This window comes from Rattus norvegicus, chromosome 17 (assembly GCF_021556685.1).
Source record: "Rattus norvegicus strain SHRSP/BbbUtx chromosome 17, alternate assembly SHRSP_T2T, whole genome shotgun sequence".
Taxonomy (NCBI): Eukaryota; Metazoa; Chordata; class Mammalia; order Rodentia; family Muridae; genus Rattus; species Rattus norvegicus.
In genome coordinates, this window is record NC_141550.1 from 79,499,000 (window position 1) to 79,520,855 (window position 21,856).

Genomic DNA, 21,856 nt, shown 5'->3' on the forward strand with positions numbered 1-21,856 from the left:
TTAAAGACAGTTTCATCATGTAGCTGAAGCTGGCCTAGAATTTGTAACTCTCTTGCCTTAGATTCCTGAGTTGCAGGTCTGCAGGATTACAGCCATGCATCCTTTCTATGCCTGGTTCAGATAATCTTCTCAAGTTCAGAGAGTGGCAAACTCAGCCATCACCATGTCTGGAACACTTGGCTAGGGAAGCTGTTGGTCTCTAGAATGCATATCATTTGGCCTTGTGACTTGACCTCCTATAATTTCAGAAGTTTAGCATCAGTGGCCAATGTTAGACAAAGCAGGAAAGAGTGAAGTTCATCCCCAAGGACACTCCATTATAGTTCATAGTCTTGAACTTGACTATTTAGTACCACTCATGGCTCCCAGTATAACACATGTATTCCTGACCGTTTTGGATTTTAGGCTGGGGATAATCAATGCTAAATAGTCCATTTGATTGTAGCATCAACATGGGGACCACTGACGAGAATGGTAGCCAAGAACTTGGGTAGCCGAGAACTTGGGTCTATCAGCCATAAAGTACTCAAGACTTCTGTGGATCTCAGTTATCTGTGAAGGTTTAATGGTGGGTATCTACTTAACAGATAATAAGGTAACATGGCAGCTTTTCTTCCCCAGCCAAGATAAGTGAAAATGGAAACTCTACTCTTTTGAGAAAGCCAGTGGTTGTGGACAATCTCCACTGACCCACGAACTGAGTGATTTTGCACATAATTTGAAGTTTCTAATGACCTTTCCATTTCACTTCACTCTTCACTTCATTAGTTGTGAGCCAATCTTGTTTTAGAAAATTAATTTTTTTTTTTTTTTTTTTTTTTTTTAGCAAGACTCACAGAGATTGCATGAATGCACAGATGTGTAGGCCAGAAGGCGACCTTGGGTGTTGTTTTGACATCTACTCTGTTGTTTTAGTCAGGGTCTCTCAATGTCCTGGAACTCATGAAGTAGGCTGAGCCAGCTGTCCTGTAAGTTCTTGCCTCCCCACCCCAGCATTGTGATTAACAGCATGCGCCATCACACCCAGGTTCTTCACATGGCTTCTGGGGGATCGAACTCACGTCCTCATGCTTACAAGGCACACATTTTACCGATTTAATCTTCTTCTCAGCCTAAGAGGTAATATTCTTAGACAGTAGGCACATTTTTATCTATGTTGTGACTTTTTTTTTGAACCCTTACTTAATATAATTCCAATGTTGCCAAGACGAGACAGCTGAGCACAGGCCGTTCATCACGTCACAGAGATTATTCAAGACCTGAGTTATTTTACTTTTTCTTCTTTTTTTCCTGCTGTTAAATATGGCTGCCACCCCCTGGTGCAGGCTGGTCAGAGGAAGCCAGGGAAAGGTTGAGATAATCTTGATCATTAGTAAACAGGCATTGACAAATTATTTCAGAAAATTTGTCAGAAATATCTTAGTTCCCAAACTCAAAAACAACAATAACAACAACAAACAACAAAACAAAAACAACTGAGGTGGGTAGGCTTCTCTCTGGGGACATAACTAGGAGACAGTGTGCTCCAGTAAAACTGCAAGGGCAAGCAACCATCGACACACCACGGAGAATAGTCTTCCCTTCATGCTGCGTTCCTTGGGAAGGGTTTGGCTCCAGGGAATGCTCCATCACCCCTCTGTGTTTTAGGAAGGTCACCGCAGTTGCTACAGCAGTTGTTTATACGAGAGCTCTGCCTGGTCCAGACAGATGTTAGCTGGCCAAGGAAACAACTCACTATAAGGATAGACGTGACTGGGAGTCCATTTGCTTAAGACCTCTCGAACTTCCTGATTAAAAGACACAGGGAGCCCATGTCAGGTTGTATCCCTTTAATTTCAGCATTGAGGAGGCAGAGGCAGATGGAACTCAGTGAGCTTGAGAACAGCCTGCTCTGCACAATGAGTTCCACGCCATCCAGGGCTACACAGCGAGACCCTTTTTCAAAAAACAAAACAACTATTATTGTTAAAACACTAATGGGCACAGGGAGTTTTCGAAAGTGATTTGAGAACCCAGTACCAAGAGGTTGGTTCTCTTGTTCTATTGAGAAAGCTACTGTTTCTATATAGAGACTGGAAGGAACAGGAAGATGGCTACAGATTGAACACTGGGGAGTGCAGATAAAGAGTAATTTGGCCCACTCTTAGGATGAGACCCAGGTAGAGATGAATCATCTAAACCACATATTACCCATGTAGAGCGCATACGTGAAGTTGTCCCTTACTTTCGGTCTACCTAAGTGACATTGCTTGCCTCACCGTACATTTTCTGAGAACATCAGAAGAGGTAGATTTTGTAGTGTCTGGTGTAGCACACTGTAGGGATGATGTGTGGTTTGTTGAACAAATGAACTACCAGAGCAGCTACAGAAACCAGGCATAGTGCGTGTAACCACTCATGGGTAGCATGACCTCTCTGTTCACAAGACGCTTGTACAGTATGTCCTTTGGTGCCTTTTTTAGGGGTAGACTTTTAAATATACATGGTCTTGCTAGATATCCCAGGATGGCTTAGACCTCATGACCCTTTGGCTTCCACCTCTGGAGTGCTAGCATTGCAGCCATGTGCTATCATGTCCCACTTTTATGGGCCTTTTTTTTTTTTTTTTTATTGCGCTGGTTATAGAGTTACCTGACATCTCTGTAAGGGATGATGGACATACTCTCTCTCTCCTCTCTCTCTCTCTCTCTCTCTCTCTCTCTCTCTCTCTGTGTGTGTGTGTGTGTGTGTGTGTGTGTGTGTGTATGTGTAATTTTTGCCCTGTCAATACTACAACCAAGGTACTAAGGTCAATACAGTCTACTTGTGCTCTGTGATATATCAGTTTTATTCAGATATAGTTATAATGTATTTGTAAAATGATGGCGTATGATTAGCTAGGACACATGGATAGAATGTGGGTGTCTGAGACAGAGGGTCTCTAATGGGATGTGGTTGGGTCCCAGCTGCAGAAAAGGGGTCAGTTTGGAAGATTAAGGGAGTTCCTAGTAGGGAGAAGAGATTTTCCCAAGGTACCTTGGAGTGAAAGAGAGCCCTGTCTACATTTCTCAGGGCTGGCAACCCTCTATTGGCTGTCTTTCTTGCCCATACCCTTTCTTCTAGAAGTATCACACCCATGCTGACTCCATGTAGTCCAGATGGTGGAATAAGTGGAGTTGTTTGGATTTCCAGGGACTTGGGGTCTGCATTCATATCCCATGTGTCCTCTATTTCTAACCTAAATCCTCCAGAATATTTTAGAATTAATCTCTGTTTTTGTCCTCTCTGACTTCCCCTCCCTATGGTTGCTTTTCTTATTGGATGAAGGTGAGTAGATGATCAGGCACGGAAGGTCTGGTGGTTCCTCTTAATCATGATTTAGTGGCCTCTTCCCAGTTCTGAATCTCATCTCAGCCTGGCCCACAAGAGTCTCTTGCCTAAGAAAGATAGGTCATTGAGAATAATAGAATTGAAGGGCGTTTCCCGTTGGGAGAAGTTGTGAGGAAAACAAAGCCTGTAGCTCTTCCTAGAAAGAAAATCTGGGAAGGTGGCTCAGCTGGTAATGCTTGCTTTGAAGCACAAGGACCTGTGTTCATTCACTGGTGGGTGGTGAATGTGGGGGACAGGTATGGTAACACAATCCAACTGTCCTGGAGATGGACAGAAAGAGTTGGGAGGATGCTCAGGGCTCATTGGCCAACCCAACCTAGAGTACTTGGTGAGTTCTGGGTTAATGAGGGACCTTGTTTCCACAAAAAAAGGTAGAAAGAAATGGCAGAGTTGACCTCTTGGCTCCATACACGTGCATGTACACCTACACATGGACATATCCACACACTAAAAAAATGAGGAAAGAGAAGGTGACGGGTGACTGTCTAGGACAAGGAGTTTTCCAAGCTGGGGCGCTTGAAGTTCACTCCCTGCTGAGCCTAAAGGGGATCTTCTGAATGGGGACATGGCCTTGTTTCTATTTAGAGAGAGAATGGCCACCCAGCATTCTTATACTCCTGAGTTAGTTCCAGCAGTCTGAGTTAGAAGGTAGCAGCCTCCCTTGCTCTCATTTTCACAGAGGCTTAAGGAAGAGCTGGATTTCAGCCTCTTAGAGTTAACTGTTTCCTAGGAGCCAGGTCCACCCACTGGGTGAGCGGGCAGCCTTGTGTTAACTGCTACTATGTGGGCACAACCAAGAAAGGCAACATTTGCATCCTGTCGCATACCTGGGTCATTACCTTCTGCCGCAAGACTTTGGAAAACAAGACACACCTTTCCCAGGAATTACCAGTCCATAAACACATAACTGTACAGCAAATGCTTCTGCTAAGGGAGCCCTGAGAACGTCTTTCCGGGGAAGGCTAATTCATAAGGCTTGAGGACTCTTCTAAGATATCTGGAAAATGCATACGTTAAATAATTCTTTGACATCATTGTATATGAAGTTATTTTTTTCCAGAATCTTATTGTTTCTGGGAGATTTTTTTTTCTTTTTCTCTGTTGTTACTTTTTCAGTTTACTAGGGTCACTTTGTAAGTATGGAACAATTTCTCATTTCCTTTAGATTTTATTTTTCCTTCAGACAGGGTTTCTCTGTTTAGCCCTGACTGTCCTGGAATTCACTCTGTAGATCAGGTTGGCCTGAACTTAGAGTTCAGCCTGCCTCTGCCTCCTGAATGTTGGGACTGAAGGTGTGTCCCACCACTGCCCAGCCTGATAAATGGATGAAAACCAAGCAGAGAAAAATGAGTTTTGCCTGATGGCTTTACAGGTTCCTTTGGATCTGAAGGTGACATCTAAGGGATTCCAAATGATGCTTTGATAGCATGTGACCAGGTGACTGTGTTTGCATTGTTATCCCACAGTGACCAGTGCTATATAAGACAGTGCTGGCCTCACTGTCTCTCGGATTCATGATGAGTTTCTACTATGCTAGTAAGAACTGGCCTGCCTGTGTGATACTCAGCAGCTTCCTGCTTTGAACGAAGGCAAATGCCCATGGTTTTCCTCCTGTCCTGTGAGGTCTTGGAGAAGGGTCTTTCATCAGAGTACCCAGAGAGCTTCCTTTCCCTGCACACAGTTAATGTAATGTCTTTCAAATTGCATATGGTTTCTTGTATCAACTACACAATGGCCTATCTTGGATGTTTCTTTATATAGTAAATCTTTGTAGAAAATGGTGTCTATGCCTTTTGAATCTCAAGAAACTAGAGCGGGAGGTGCTGTTCAGGGCCTGGAACATTGTGTACTTGTGCATTAAACCAGCTACTCTCTCCAGGGTATCAGGGTTGGCTTATTTGTTTACTTTTTGTTATTAGGCAGCATCCTCCTATGTAGGTTCCATGATGGTCATCAACTCTAGATCTTCTATTGCTCTCCATCTCTCTTTCTGGTGTTGAAAATAGAGGCATGCACTACCAAGCCTGATGCTAAACTTATTCTCCTCCTCACACTTCTTTCTTTCCCCCTTTCCTCCTTCCATTTACGTCTTGTCTCAGTGGTATACACACACACACACACATATACACACATACACATACATATATATGCACACATGTATATACATACACACATACATACATACACACATATACATATACACATACTTATACATACATATATGCATATACACATATATGTATATACACATACATACATGCACACATACATATACGTACATATACATATATACATACAAATACACACATACTTATACACACATGCACATATATACATATATATGTATACACATTATACATACATACACATACACATATACACATACACATATATATACACACATACACATATGCACATAGACATACATATATACATTATACACACACATACACATATTCATACACACATATACATATGCACATACACATACATATATACATTATACACACATACACATATTCATACACACATATATATACATATACATATTATACACATACACACATACATACGTAATATACATGTATACACATTATACATACACACATAACATACATGTATACACATATATGCACACATACATATACATATATACATACATGTATACATACACATATACACATACACATACACATTATATGCACATATACATACACATATACCACATTCATATACACATACATAAATACAAATACACAAATACACACACATTATATGTATACACATATACACACATATACACTTACACATACACATGCATATACACACATGTACATATGCATACTCATACACACATTCATACACACATACAATATACACATATACACACTCATACACTCATACACACATACACACATATATACACACATACACACATATACACACTCATACACATATTCATATATATACACAAACACACTCATACACATATACACACATACATACATACATATATACACACATGCACACACATATACACACAAATACCCACATACACATACATATACACAATTACACCCACGCACATTCATATCCATGTATGTGTGTCTCAATTGTTCTCTACCTTATTTCCCGAGACAAACATTCTCAATGTACTGGAGCTGGCTGACTAGGCTAGACTGGCTACTAGTGAGCCCTCAGGATCTTCCTGTCTCCTCTCAGTGCTGCATTTACAGATATGCACCTTCATGCTGACTCTTTATGTGTGTTTGGGGCTTCTGGGATTAGGTCTAGACTCCCAAGCCGCACTTGCTGTCCATCTGTTGGTATGTTGCCTTCCTGTTGACCTTCCATTGCCCATGCATATTCTTTCCTGTGTTATTTTTCTCCTATCTGTCTTTAGCTATCATTCACCGCTGATCAGTAGGTTAGGGCTGAAGGCACTCACTGGGTACCGATTCCCTCCCTGGGTATATACACTGTCTAGCTGATAGCGTGTGGCTAGTGCTAATGGGAGTCAGTAGCTGTCTGCATCAATGGGTCCATGTCCTAGTAGGAGTGGCTTCCTCACCAGTCTTTTTCAGGTTTAGTTCTGGACCTGAGACCTACTTGGTCACTGTGTAGACCTCTGAGCCGCTAATAGCATCTCGTTTAAGATGTAGGATGGTGAACTTGTTTCTTAGTGACTGGGTAGGGGTGGCTTTCCCTATCAGGTGGCCTGAAACATGTCTTGTTCTTTCCATTCAAGCTCAGCAGCCAAGCCAGAGGTCTAGCTTTGGCTGCCACAGAGCCTGACAAGTGTACTTCAACACTTGAGTTTCTGAGAATCAAGGACCGTGGGGCTGGGGCCATAGCTCAGTTGGGCACATGCCTATGTAACATGGATGAGGTTATGGGTTTGAGTCCCAGCACCCCATAAATTGGGCATTTTGGTGCAGGCCTATAATCCCAGTACTTAGTTGATGGGGGCCGCAGGATCAGAAGTTCAAGGCCCTCCTTAGCTATATAATGAGTTGGAAGGTAGCCTAGGCTCCATGAGATCCTGTCTCAGAAGTCGAGCAGCAGAAGAAAAAGCAACCCCAAAAGATCCCATCCATCCAGTCCCCAGTGGTGGGATCTCAGCGTTCTTTTTCCCCTGCTCAGGCAATATGGAGGAGGGGCAGGTCTCTGTTTCAGAGCTTGAGTATGAATCTTGGGTGATTAAAGATGTCTCAGTCTTCTCATCCTCTTGTGTCCAAGCACACGGGGGACCATGCCTCACGTGAGGCCATTTTTTAGGGACAGATGACATGAGCTGATCACATGCGCTGATAGGTTAGGCACACAGCTATGAGACACCGATGATCCTATCCCGGCAGCATATCCATCCCTGCCTGTTCCTTTCCGTGTGCCTCTGATGCTTTCCTTCCTGTGAATGGGATCCACTCTCCACTCAGACTCATCCTTCTTCCATAGAGAGGCTTCATGGAACTTTCCCCAGCCTGCCTGCAGTGTCTGACTGCATCTTTGTCTGTCTGTCTGTCTACCATCATCATCTATCATTTATCTATCATCTATCTATCTATCTATCTATCTATCTATCTATCTATCTATCTATCTATCATCTATGTATATATGTATCTATCTATTATCTATGTATCTATCTATCATCTATCTATCCATTAATTTATCTATCATCTATCATCCATCTATCATCTATCTACCATTTATCATCTATGTATCTATCATCTATATCTATCACCTTTCTTTCTTCTTTTCTTTCTTCCTTTCTTCCTTTCTTTCTTCCTTTCTTCCTTTCTTTTTTCCTTTCTTTCTTCCTTTCTTCCTTTCTTCCTTTCTTTCTTCCTTTCTTTCTTCCTTTCTTTCTTTCTTTCTCCCTTTCTTTCTTCCTTTCTTCCTTTCTTCCTTTCTTCCTTCCTTTCTTTCTTTCTTCCTTTCTTTCTTCCTTTCTTCCTCCCTTTCTTCCTTCCTTTCTTTCTTTCTTTCTTTCTTTCTTTCTTTCTTTCTTCCTCTTAATTAATTACTCAGTCTATTTATATTTCTTGAGTGTGTCAGAAGGAGAATGTACCATGACACACATTTGAGATCCCAGGGAACTTACTGGAAGCACTTCTCTCCTCCCTGCATATGGGCAGTGGGGACGGAACTCAGTCCATCGGGATTGGTGATAAGCATGCCTGTCCACTGGGCCGTCTTACCAGCCCTTTATTTCAGTTCCTGTGGAGCTGGGGATGGAACTGAAGGCCTTGCTCACGATACACAAGTGCTGTGTGCGTCCCTATCTCCATCCTTTTGTGCAGTGTGTCCAAATTGTGTGACATTTCTATCAGCTTACTGTGTGTGCACGAGTGGTACGGCCTACATATGGGGGTCAGAGAAAGAAGAGAACTTACAGGTATCCGCTCTCTTTGTCTGCCATTGTGTTCTGAGGATTGAGTCTAGGTCATCAGGCTGGGCAGCAAGGGCCTTTATTCAGCCAACCAACTTCCTGGTCCCCACGGTTCTCATTATTCAATTTTTATTCACCTTTACTCTTCAGTCTGACTCTTTTAATGTTCATCATTCATTCATTCATTCACTCACTCACTCATTCATTCATTCACTCACTCATCGGTCATTCATTCATTCACTCACCATTCATTCATTCATTCACTCATCGGTCATTCATTCATTCACTCACTCATTCATTTATTCATTCACTCATCGGTCATTCATTCGTTCATTTGTTTTCTTAATTCATTTACTTGCTCCTTGGTTGACTTTTCCCATTCCTTTATTTGCTTCACTCATTCACGCTCTAGTGAATCTCTCTTTTATGCCACGTTCTTTGCTCAAGACTGAGGACACAAGGATAAGCATGGCCCCCCTTCCTTGTCGCTGTCCATTTCCCTGCCCAGGGAATCAGATTTCCCTGGTAACCCAACGTCTCCAGTGGGCAGAGTTGGTGGAGGCCTGAGAAGAGTCTGTCTGACGGAGGCAGAGAAGCTCCCGGTGGAGATGTGAAGATTTCCCTGCGCCCCAATGATTAAAGTCTCAGCCTTCTTCCACCAGTGGTACTTGAGGACCAAGCCTTTGCCATGTGCATCTTTATAGACATTTCAAGCAAGCAGCTGGTGGTTTGGAAGCCAGAGTGAGAAACACGTGGGGAAGTCACCAGTTAGAAGTTAGAGGGGACCACTGGTGCCCCCACCATTGGTTGCCTGAGTTGTTTGGGGTATCAGTGGTTTGGAATCCAAGATGGGACTCTCCAGGATGCTTATTCCTTGTCTCTTGAATTCTAGATGGCATTCTGGACATTAGGTATCTTTATGTCACTTTCCTTAAGGGAAACTCCCTCATTGACAGCATGATGTATCTACCACACATTATGAGTATCTGTGTATACCAATATTTGCACTGATGTCTCTAGTTTTCTTTCAGGAGTTTTTCCTCAAAACTGATGTTACCTCAGAGAGGGAGTCAGCGGCGGCGGGGGGTGGGGGGAGCTCCATTTTATGAGGTTTCAAACCCTCAAGAACCTTGAGGAGTCAGAGTTTGTGGGCAGCCCCATGTGTCTTGATACATGGATCATAGACAACCTTTTTTGATTACCCCCAGAACCTGGAACCTTGGCTCCAAACTCACCTCCAGCAGTTGACAGTAATGTTAGCCAATTACCCTTAATGTCTCCTCTGGGCTCTCTTTGGAACCACTTTGCCGGTGGAGCAACTGTGGATTCTGGTCTTGCTGGAGCTGTTTTGGAGTTCCTGCTAATCTGTAAATCTGTCGCATGCCACTGTTGGTGGTGATAATAGCCAGAGTGTACTGAGTGGTCTGGGCCCTGTGCCAAGTGTTTGAAGCTGATTGCCTCATTTCGTCTATACAATGGCCTCATAAGGTAAATGATAATAGCTCCCCTCTATGAAGGAAGGAGCTATGACTCAGCAAAACTGAAGGAACTTTGCAGCCAGTGACTCATCAACTTGAACGTGTGTGGGAATCCCCTGGGGGGATGAGTTAACACAGTGACTCATGAGGTGGGTCCCATTGTCCCCATGTGAGAAAACTGGGATGTTTGGAGGATTCTTGACGGCCCCTTCTGTGGGGGGTTGTCACACAGCTGGCCAGAGGACACAGCGGGGGTTCCCATCAGGTAGCCCACTCCAGTGCTCACAGTCCACTGCTTGTCAGAATTGGTTCTTAATAAGGACACATTAATAAGCACACACGGTGATAGATGGGCATGTTAGGTATACACGACTCCAGGAGTTGGATGCTGTGTGGGCCACTCATGCTATTTGGTGATCCATCCATGTCAGGCCACCTAGGATGGCAGGACATCTCTCTGTCACTCAGCGTGTCCCTCTTACGGTCTCTTGTATTTCCCTCCACTGTAAGGAAATGTGTCTTTTCTCAAGGGGGAGGATCCCTGTGTTTATAGAGCATCTTAGAGCACAATTACCCCTTTAATCCTCTTAGCAGCTTTGAAAAGAAGGCCATGAACCCAAAGAGTCAGCTCTTGGCTCCTGTCCTCTCTTCACCCCGCCCCGCCCCCACAGTATGCATGGTGGCACAGACAGGAGGGGGAACTCGAGGAAAGCTGGTGTCAGATACTTTCTTCAGTAACTTCTGAGCTGGGTAGAAGTGTGGGGGTGCTTGGGGGACCTCAGGGCAGCTTGCTACATTCCTACTCATTTTAGGAGACCTAGTAGCTTATCGGAGAGCCCTCTCCCCACTCAGAGAAGGCAGCAGCCATTCCAGCTCCTCTAGAGGCTCCAGATGCTGGAATCGGAATGACAGCATTTGTTGTCTTTTGAAACAGCTTCCCCCGGTGCAGAGGGATAGCAGGGGAAAATTCGAGCACGTGGGTTCGGGAGGGGTGGCGTGTGGGAGAAGGGGTTGCCACCCCCCTCCCCCTTGTTCTTGGACTTTTTTCAAGCACACATAGAGAGGCCCGTTGCTCATGAGTGGTACACAGGTTTCGTTCGGCGGTGTTGGTGGTTAGGCCCACAATCCACACTGAACCAGCGATGGACCCACAGTGGGTTCTCTGAGAGCCGCGGGTGTTGTTCTTGGCTATCGGGTGAGCTCATCGGTGGGCAACCTTGCTGCAGCCTCTGGGTTTCCGGATGCTTACAGATGCTGAGCTCTCCTGCCTCAGGGCGGCCAATCATTTCCCTGCCCAGGCTGCCTTGCAAACAGAGGTGCAAAAGAGAGGCTTCAGTTACAGAGGCGCTTTAAGCTTCTGCTCCCAAGAACGGGTCCAGCTGCAGCAGCTTCCTTCCCTTGCTCTACCCCACTCCCCTGTTCAGTCACACTCGGGGTCCCCAGACAACAGTTTGGGGATCCTTCAGTCTCTTTATGGGCAGCCTTCATGTGGTTCCATATGTCTTTTTGTTGTTGTTGTTTCTTCTCTTTGTGAAATACGAGTTTTTGCAGCCCAGGCTAACAGTGGACCCCTGGCACTTCCTTCTGATAAAGTTTTACTTCTTATTTATTTAAGTTGCCTTCCCGTTTCACCCCCTGCCCCCCCTCTCCTCCCCTGTCCTCTCTCCCCTGTTCTTTTTAGCAGTTCTGGAATTATCCCAGGATCTCCACTTACCGGTCAGGATCTCTACCACGGAGCAGCATCTACAGCCCTCTGCTTGTTATTTGTTTATTTATTTATTGAAGGCTGAGTCTCATGCTTCTGGTTGGCTTTAAATTTCATCCTCCTGCTCCCACTTCCTGAATGAGAGGATTACAAGTGCATGCAACCAAGCCCAACACACACACACACACACACACACACACACACACACACACACACACACACACAGAGAGAAAGAGAGAGAGAGAGAGGGAGAGAGAGAGAGAGAGAGAGAGAGAGAGAGAGAGAGACTGTGCTTGTGTGTGTGTGTCATGGTGTATGTATTTAGGTTACAGGAAAATTTACAAGAGTGAGTTCCTCCCGAGGCCTGGGCCCTCGAGATGAAATCCAGGTCTTCAGACTTGGGATAGGGGCCACCTTGCTGACCCCTGATCTTTATTTCTGGCCAGCCGTTTTCACAGTTGGTGATGTGTGGGTCTGTACAGGGTGGTCTCCAGCTGATGCCCTGTGACCTTCAGGAGGTGGGTCCAAGTGACACTCTCAAAGGCTTTGCCCATGCACAGCTGTCACTCACGAGCTCTGCAGAAAGGAACAGAGTTATAAACGGTGCAGCAGCTGGGCTCCAAATTCTGGTTTCACTCCTGGTTCTGGGCCCACATACAGAACCCCTCATTTTGGGTCCTTTCCTTTATGCTTTCTCTGTAGGCACCAGAAAAGATCCAGATACCATCCCCCTTTGTGTCTCAGCTCAGAGGAAGGGAAAGAGGACTGGCTTGTGTCTCTTGGGAGCCAGTTAAGTCAATGATAGGAGAACCTGAGATAGAACAGGAAGAAGGAAGCATGCATTAGGTTAGGGCTTTGAAAACTGAGCACATAATAAATAATCCTTCCACCTCCTTCCCTTGCAGGGAAGCAGAGAGCAGAGATGGAGTGCTGTCATTACCCTCCCTGTAATTATAGGAAAGAGCCAATGTTCTTGGAGAACCCAGCAGTCAGGCCAGCTGAGCCAACTCGCTCTTCCAAGATGGCCTCTAGAAGTCAGGCAGGGAAATTAGCCTAACGTAGGTTGAGTGTTTCTGTAAGACCTTTGAGTTGTTTGAGCGAGGGTACTAAGACCCTCCCCCTCCCACAGGCACCCCCTCCAGCTCCCGGTGTAGAAATCCTCTTCAGGGCTGCTTGGTTCTCTCAGAGGTCTCCAGTTCTAGCTGCCACATGTCATGGCTGTAGCAGTTCCCTGCAGGGCTTGGCCTGAACCTGTGCAGGGTAGGTGGAAGGAAGAAGAGCTTGGGCTTGGGAGTGGGCGTGGGAGTGGGGTGGGGAACTCCACGGCTGAACCTCTGTCCTGATTGGCCTCTGTCTTTCCCTACTCCTCCTCCTGGCTCCCTATCCGGCTCCCTATCCCCTAACCCCTTTTCTTATCGCCAGTTATCAGGGTGGAAAGGTTTGCTTTGGGGATTTGTGCGCTGAACACAGAGGCCTAGAGAGGAGCCTTTCTGTGGGGGAGTGCGGTTAGACCCTTTTGGATGCTTTCTCTGCTCCGCATTCGGGTATTTCTAAGCAAGAATGCAAAAGGGCCTGAAATAGAATGTATTAGTAAGTGTAACAGAGAGGCAGAGGGTATTTTTAGCAAATATGGCTCAAGCAGATTATTTCAGTGAGTGAGGCGGAGGGGAGGGTGCATGCTGGATTCTGGGGGCTGGGGCAAGTAGCCGCCTCCCTGGTTAGTTGCCCTGGGAGATCTGGATCTAGTGGGGTATCTTGCATATGGGGGCTACTGTGTCATTTATAGGGTCCCTCAGCTCCCTGTTGTGGAGAGGGGTGCAGAAGCAATTACACAGTTGTGGTCAGGCCTGGGTACCCCAAAGTTCATTGCCAAGGTCCTTCCAGCAGCAAACATGGGTGCTACCCTCGATCCATCCCTTTATGAAGGCATGGAGAGACCTGGCCTCTTATTCCGGAGCATCAAGACCCTAGCTGTTGAGGCCGTAAGCACCTTGAAAATGCTGGGTACGACTCAGTTGTGACTCTCAGGGCACAGTGATGACAACGACAAAGCCTCTCTCTCTGGAGCAGTGTTAACTTTGTCAGGGGCCTGCGAATCCAGACAGGGTCACAGATAAGAGGAGATTTGAACTCTCAGTAGAGAGAAAAAATATACTAAAAATATCAAGATGTACTATTTTCAGTCCTGTAGATTAACCAGGGCTTAATACCTCATGCAGCGTGTGAGTCCGTCAGATGGAATGGAGCTCTTCAGAAGACCAAGTTCAGGCCATCTTTGGTGTCGTTTGGGGGGCACTGGCTTACTAGACTGTACAAAGGCAAGGCAGGATTCTGAGGCAGGTGTCCCACCTCAGAATCCCCTGGCTGGGCTCTAGGCTCCAGGCTCCAGGCTGGTCCATGCTGGCCAAATGTATTGTGATTCTTAACTGTTTGGGCCTCTCCATGTATCCCAGGCTGACATTAGACTCACGAGTCTTCTGTTTCCTTTTCTATGTTACTCCTTGTGAAAACTCAATGTCCTTGGCATGACGGATAATTTTATACTCCATCTCTACATGCCAGATAATTGGTCAAATGTTATTTGCAGGGGTTGGGGATTTAGCTCAGTGGTAGAGCGCTTGCCTAGCAAGCACAAAGCCCTGGGTTCGGTCCCCAGCTCCGAAAAAAAGAAAAAAGAAAAAGAAAAAAAAAAAAGAAAAAAATGTTATTTGCAGTCTGGAGTCTGTCTATAAGGTGGATTTTCTTTTCTTTTCCTCCTCCTTTTCCCCTCTCCTTTTGCTTTCAAAACAGCCTCTTGCATGAAGTCTAGGTTGATTTCATACTCAAGATCCTCCAGTTTCACCCTCCTGCGTCTTCAGAGTAGAGGTGAAGAACCACTAAATTCACCACTACACTTCGCTGTGTTGTTTGGAACGGGATGAGTGAACTGACAAACTAAGTAAGGCAGATCCCCTATGTGTATATGGATGGTCTCACCCGGTCAGTAAGCCTAAGTAGAGAAAAAGGCTGGCTTCCTGTTAGTCAGTCAGGGCATTTCTTGCTAGATGGTCTTCAATCTGGGACACTAACTAGGGCAAAGGCGCCCGCATGTCTGGATGTCTACTTTTACACCAGAGCTTCTACCCATGGCTCTCCTGTGTCTGTAGTTTATCATCTTCTCTGTAGATCTTGGAATTTGCTAGCCTCTAGTATTCCTTTGAGCTAGCTCCTCATAACACGTCCGCCCTCCTTCTGTTTCTCTGGGCAACCCTGACTGATATAACCATCTGCTAAAGCCATGCTTTGGGGGTCAGCCAAGACTCCACCCACTCTATTACACTATCTGATTTTCCAAAAGGCTGTAAGTAATTTGAGAGATAATGTTGGGGTGGGGGGTCACTGATGGTTTAGCCTTTGTGTTTCAGAGAGTGGGTCAGAAACTCCCAGTCACCGAGCCCCCACTTTCCAAAAGTCCACACATGAAAAGGTAAACCTTTGCGGAAAGTGGAATTGGATAACTTTTTAACGATCAGTTGCCCTCTTATATTTGGAAAAGTTTGATTTATGCAAGCCCTTCTAGCCACATGGCTTAAATCAAATATATTACCTCGCTACTCACAGCCTCTGATGAAAAAAATTGAACAGCCGTATTGATTCCTTTACAAGTTGTATAATTTGCTGACTTGTTCCATGGACAGCCTCTTCCCAGGCAACAGGACCTAGGAGTTGCCCTGTGGCATAGACAGTTTGAGTTGATTTGTACTTTATATGTGTATTTGAGTTTGATTTTATTGGATTGACTTTGAAGCTCCCCCCAGGTCCTTTCCAATCATTTCCAAGCCTGAAGCGAGATGCAGCTCATTTTTGCACAGGTCAGAGGAGAGGTACCCAGTAACTGGAATTGACTGATGGATTTTAGAAGGTCCCCCCTGTCACCAGAAAGATACTCTTGGGCTTAGAAGAGTTCTGAAGATTCAGTAAACTGGAGGTTTACCTCGAATCACCAAAAAGACAACCCTTGAGGCGTGACTGTGAAGAAGTTTCTAGTATGGATGGGAAGACCTAATGGAAATGTGGGCAGCGCCATCTGACAGGCTAGAGGCCTAGACTACACTGAGCAAGTAAGCCAAGCACACATTCATCTCTCCCTGCTTCCTGACTGGGCATCTAATGTGACCAGCTGCCAAGCTTCTTCCCACACGGCATCCCTCCAGGACGGACTGCACTCCCAGTGAGGGAGCCAGAGCAATCTGTCCCTCCCTTAAGTTACTTCTTCTCTGTTAGTGTGTCACAGCGGTGAGAAAAGTAATTAATGCAGACCCCACAGCAAGTCGTATTATTATTAGAATTCAGCTGTAAAAAACAATTGCACCAGGCCCGGATGTATGCAGTAATCTCACTGTGAGCTTCTGTTCACCAGAGGAAGGAAATCAAAAGACAGATAGAGCAGTCAAGGTCACTGTTTTGTCCTATGACCATGTGGTCAGAGAGCAGGTCTTCTACATTGGTGTATTGCCTGTCTCCTGTAGTCATCTATCTGTGGGTACCCTTCCTGCCTCCTGGCATGTAGGCGTGGCCTGGCAGGGACGCAGCCCCGTGAGCTGGATACAAGGAGCCAGCTGTGGCTGCAGTTGACCTCAGTTGTGACTTTCTTAGCATGTAAGATTGCTTAGTGGGAACTGGTTTCTGAAGCCCTTCTCCGGTTTTGGCTTGCTCTCGGAGGATTCCGAGCTTCTCTGGTTTTAATCGTAGGCATCACGGACCGTCAGCTTTGGGAGACACTGTGGCTGTGTACATTTATAAATGGGTGAAACCTTTGAGCATTTCTTCTCGTGTGTATATCCATATTCATGCTCGTGCCTGTACAGAGGTTGAGTGGATGTTTATCTTATATTTTGAGGTGAGAGTCTCTCATTAAGTTGAGAAGTCACTGATTTGGCTAGAATGGCTGGCCAGCAGCTCCTGAGAATCCTCCCGTTCCTGTTTCCCAGCACTGGAAGCCCAGGAGTGTGTTGGTGCTTCTAGCTGCACTGAGTAATCTGGGCGTCAAATGCAGGCCCACTGAGCCTTCTCCTTAGACCTTTTACATAGAGTCTTACTAATGGATCTGTATGGCATTATGATGTACTGTTCTGAGTCCCATAGACAAATCCTTTTGTAACGCTATCCTTACCAAGGCCTAGCCTCTAGTCTGGGCTTCTAAAATGAGTCTTGCTGGTGTCCCCAGCCAGAGGTGGCAGCAGAGCTGGATAAAGGATTGCAGTGAGGGCTGAGGACTCTAATCTGAAGCTGATAGAGTAAGATGGTGAACGTGGGGAAGATGCAGCTGGAGTTACGAGGCTCCCTTCCTGCAGGTGGGCACATGAGGAGGACGGAGGAGGACATCTTTATTTCTCTGCACCTTATTCTTTTGAGGCAGGGCCTCTCACTGAACTAGAAGCTCTCAGCTCTGACTGCACTGGCTGGCTGGCTAGAGGCGCTCCCTGTCTCTACTTTCCAATGCTTGGGTTATGGGCACCCACAGTCCTACCTACAGAGTGAGCCATTTTTCCATTTCTCCACGACACCCCTGTTCTTGTGTCTAACTCTTCAGGCCTGCCCTGTATGGTGGCTGAGAAGGGACTTTCTTTTGTATTGTATCTTTCGGAGCAGAGTTTACTGTTCCTTTGGCAGTGGGGGAAGTCACATTGTCAGAGTAGAGAACAGGGACAAGGGAGGGCAGCGATGAGATAAACAGAGGACCTGGGTGGCTTATTCTATAATCCTAGCGTCTGGGAGTCGAGGCAGGAAGCGTGCCTGGAGTTTGAAGTCAGCCTGAAATATAAGGCCACACAATGAATTCCAAGCCATCGAGGCCTATAGAGTGAGCCTCTGTCTCAAAAACAAAACCAAAGCAAAACAACAACAACAATAAAAAATAAATAGATGGTAAATTATTAAGTGAAAGTAAGAGAAAATATTAATTACATCTTCTGGCGTAGAATAGTACCTGTGGCATCTTTCTTCTGAATCCCTTTTGGAGTCCCTTTCTCTTGAATCTCTTTTTATTTATTTATTTTTTTCTGTGTTGGAAATCAAACCCAGGGTCATGTTCATGCTCTCCTGTCAGTGAACTAAATCCTCAGTCATATATTAACAAGCTCTGGAATATCTGTCTGTGTGCACGTGTGGGTGTGTGCGTGGGTGCATGCATGCAAGTGTATGTGTGTGTGTACGTGTGGGTGCGTTGTGTGTGCATGCATGTGTGTGTGCGTGCACGTGTGTGTGTGTGTGTGTGTGTGTGTGTGTGTGTGTATGTGTATGTGTGTGTGGTGAGTATTTTAAATTGTTTCCCTTTTCTTCCATACTCCTGATAGAATAGGTTTTAAGTTACCTGTTGAGGATGGGGTAGGAACAGCTGGGTTGCATGGTGCTGGGCTCCTGCGTGGTGAGGTGACAATCTATTCATGTTGTGTCTTCAGAATCCAAGCTCTCGGAAGATAAATGGAAAATGCACATCGATTTAAAATGTGGGGATTACAGTTTTAGACAGCAAGAGGAAGTAAGACCGAGGGGGAGTTGGAAGAATAATCTATGATCCCGATCTTGGAACTCGAGTTCTCTGGTTTATTTCAGGCCTCTTAGGATAGACAGACTCTACCGTTGTATCCAAGGCGAGCAATGGAGACCTCGGCAAGGTCATGTGTCACAGGCCTAAAAGGTGTCATGCTGTTCCTGACCGGACAGAATCTCAGCCATTTATAGTATAGTACATCTGATGAAGATAAATACTAGAAGAAGCTTAAATTTCATTACAGAGCCAGATTACCTGTGGGGGATTACTAACGGAAAATGTCGAGTCCCAAGCAGAGCTTCTCTGCGTTTATTTCTGGTGTGCAGCTTAGTTTCCAGTCTCTGCCTTATCAGCTGGCGTGTACTGAAGAAGTACACGCTGGGTTTTTGTTTTGTGTGTGTGTGTGTGCAGTGGTGGGGCTTGAGTACACTCTAATTCGTAACATGAATGCGGTATGTGTCCCATACACATTCTCTGCTAGAAAATCCTAGCTCCGCAGGGAGGGGTGTGACCAACCTCTCTCTCACCCTTCTGTCCTGTTTGTATAAAGGCACCTGTCCCCGTGTTTATAACCAGTGTTTCTTCCTCGAATCTTCTTGTGGCTTTCACCTTTCTCACTTTGGTTGATTAAGGACTTGACTACCTCATTGATCTGAATTGAGGGCTTGGATAGGGACTCTCAGCTCATGGGAAGCCTTCTGAGTTATGCCCAAAATGATTTCAGTAGAAAAGTGAAACCAGGAGTTCGTGGGCTCTCTTATAAGCTTAGACTCTTGTCACTTTGGTTCTTTAAGGGTTTACGGTCTATTATGTGTATAAATGTTTTGCCTGCTTGTATGTATGTATGCCACATGTGCCTGGTGTCTGTGGAAGTCAGAGGCAGCATCGGGTCTCCTAGATATGGAGTTACAGAAGTTGGTGAGCTGTCCTCTGGGGGCTGGGAATCGGACCTAGCATCTCTGCAAGAGCCCCAGGCACTCTTCGTTGCCAAGAGTCCCCTCCTCTTAAGTGAATTCTAAAGTAAGCATTAGCTTTTCTGCCCACCACCAACTCTCTGTCCTTCTTTCTTCCCTCCCATCCCCTCCCCCTTTTTCCACCCTCAACTTGTTTATTAAAACCTCAGATGCTAGCACAGACTTTTTCCCTTCTAGTTGCCCTGTGTCCAGATGACCTTATGATACCGTCAGATACAATGGCATCGGTTTTAGAACTCTCTAGAATGATGAGCATATCAGGGGATATTTCCAATTAATTCAAATGATCTATCCCCTTTACTAAGGCTCTAAGATACTTGCCTTTCAGTGAGTCTATTCTTTTGAGTTTAAAAATGTTTGCCATTTGAAATCAAAGGCCATTTTTCTAGTAAGTGCAGCAAAAATATTTATCTCTGCAGGGAATGTGGAATTCCAGAATGGTTTCTTGAGGGTTTTTTTTTTTTTTTTGCATGTTCTGAAAGGTAAAAATGCTGGGCTCTGTTGTGCTGGTAGAATGCAGGGAGAAAGATGGTCTGGGATCATCTCTCACTGTCAGGTAAGAATTTAATATGAAGCACTCATGCTCACCTGTTGTAGGCAAGGTATTTTTTCCCCTCTTAAATATTCCTTTACATGTCTGCTATCTTAAGTATTTCCATGTTAAGGGTTTTCGATAAGTGTATCTATCATCAGTAACTTACCTTGGTCGTTAAGCATGTAATTGAATTTATGTTGAATTTTCTCTCTTTATATTTTTGTTTATGTGGGTTCCTGTGGCTGAATGTGTGTTTCTATGTAGGTGTGTTCACGTATGTGAGAATGGAAGCTTGAAGTTGATGTAATATGTCGTTCTCAGTTGAACCTGAGCTTATATATCAGCTAGTTTAACCTAGTCAGCTTGCTCCAGGGAATCTTGTTTCTGTTTCCCCAGGGCTGGGAGTACAGATGGCTGCCTTACCGGCCTGGTGTTTACATGGGGCTGAGGGTGTGTGAGAGGATCTGAACACAAGTCCTTTCACATATGTATCAGGCACTTTATGTACCCATCAAGGGGGTGGCTGAAAATAATAAAAAAAACTACAAATAACTTTGATTAAAATGGTTAGGTGATTCTCTCGTATACAAATCCTGGTAAGTAGTCCAGGCCAATGTGGTTCTTCATGGTATCAGCAATCCTGGCTAGTTTTGTCTTCCTTGGTGGTGGTGGTGGTGGTGGTGGTGGTGGTGGTGGTGGTGGTGGTGGTGGTGTGTGTGTATGTTTATGTGGTGTGTGTGTGTGTGTGTGTGTGTGTGTTTATGTGTGTGGCCTGTATTATGAGAAGCATCAGTGTCCATGAACAGAGTCCAGAGAACATTAGGTGTCCTGCTCTCTTACTCTCTACTTTATTCCCTGGAGACACAGGGTCTTTCTCTGAACCTGGATGTCACTATTTCAGCTAGGTAAGCAGGACAGTGAGCATCTGGAATTTTCCTTTCTCCATGCCCAGGGCACTAGGTTTTATAGCCATTTTTACATGGTTGCTTGGGATTTGAACTCGGGTCCTCATTCTGTATAGCAAGCACTGTTTATCCACTGAGCCATCTCCCCAACTGCAGACTCCTTCTAGGTGTTGCTATATTCTGTGTAGACTGATATCATGGCCCCACACGGGGACCTCCATTCTAGCAGCGGAAAAAGGGAGGGACTAGGGACAAGATGCCAACAAGCCAGAGCTCTGAGAGTTAAGTCTAACTCCAAGGGAGGATGGGAAAAATGGCCCCCGTTCTGAGTCACGTGGATCTTTCCTGAAATCAAGTGCTTTTACAGAACAGCTGTAGAAGTCTTTTTGGCAATAACAATCTTTGGTTGTAAATATACAACTAGAGTGGAATGATCCATTAATAAACAATCCATTGGTAACATTTTGAAAAGTTGAATTTCTTTCTGTGTTTGTTATGGCTTTCTGTTCTCTTAATATTTGGTAAACCACATATATTAAGAACTGAAGTAAACATTACTTGCTTCAAAAATTGTGAAATGCACTTAGTCAAACTGTCACAGGTTCCAGTTTGTCTCTCTGTAAGCCAACTAACTGGCTTGAGACGTAGACAATATTACAGAAGCCTGAGTTATGAACTGACTGCACTTACTGGCCCTATGATATGGCAAGAAGGACCTGAGCTGGGATCCATCAACAAAGCCTGTCATAGGAACATGTATACTAAGTGAGGTGAAAGGGATGGGGGTGGGGGGAGAAACAGGCAAGACTGGGGAGGATGGGGAGGATGAGGAGGAAGGGGAGGATGTGGATGATGGGGAGGATGTGGAGGAAGGGGAAGATGGGCAGTCTGAAAAGGACAGGGAGGATGGGGAGGACAGGGAGGATGGGGAGGACGAGAGGATGAGAGTGGTTGGAAGCCATAGTTGTG

General features: G+C 45.2%; 1 protein-coding gene across 4 annotated transcripts in view; it reads left to right on the plus strand.

The window, feature by feature from the left end:
• The window catches only part of Camk1d (calcium/calmodulin-dependent protein kinase ID), a 423,369-nt gene that overhangs the window by 89,027 nt on the left and 312,486 nt on the right, over positions 1–21,856 (plus strand).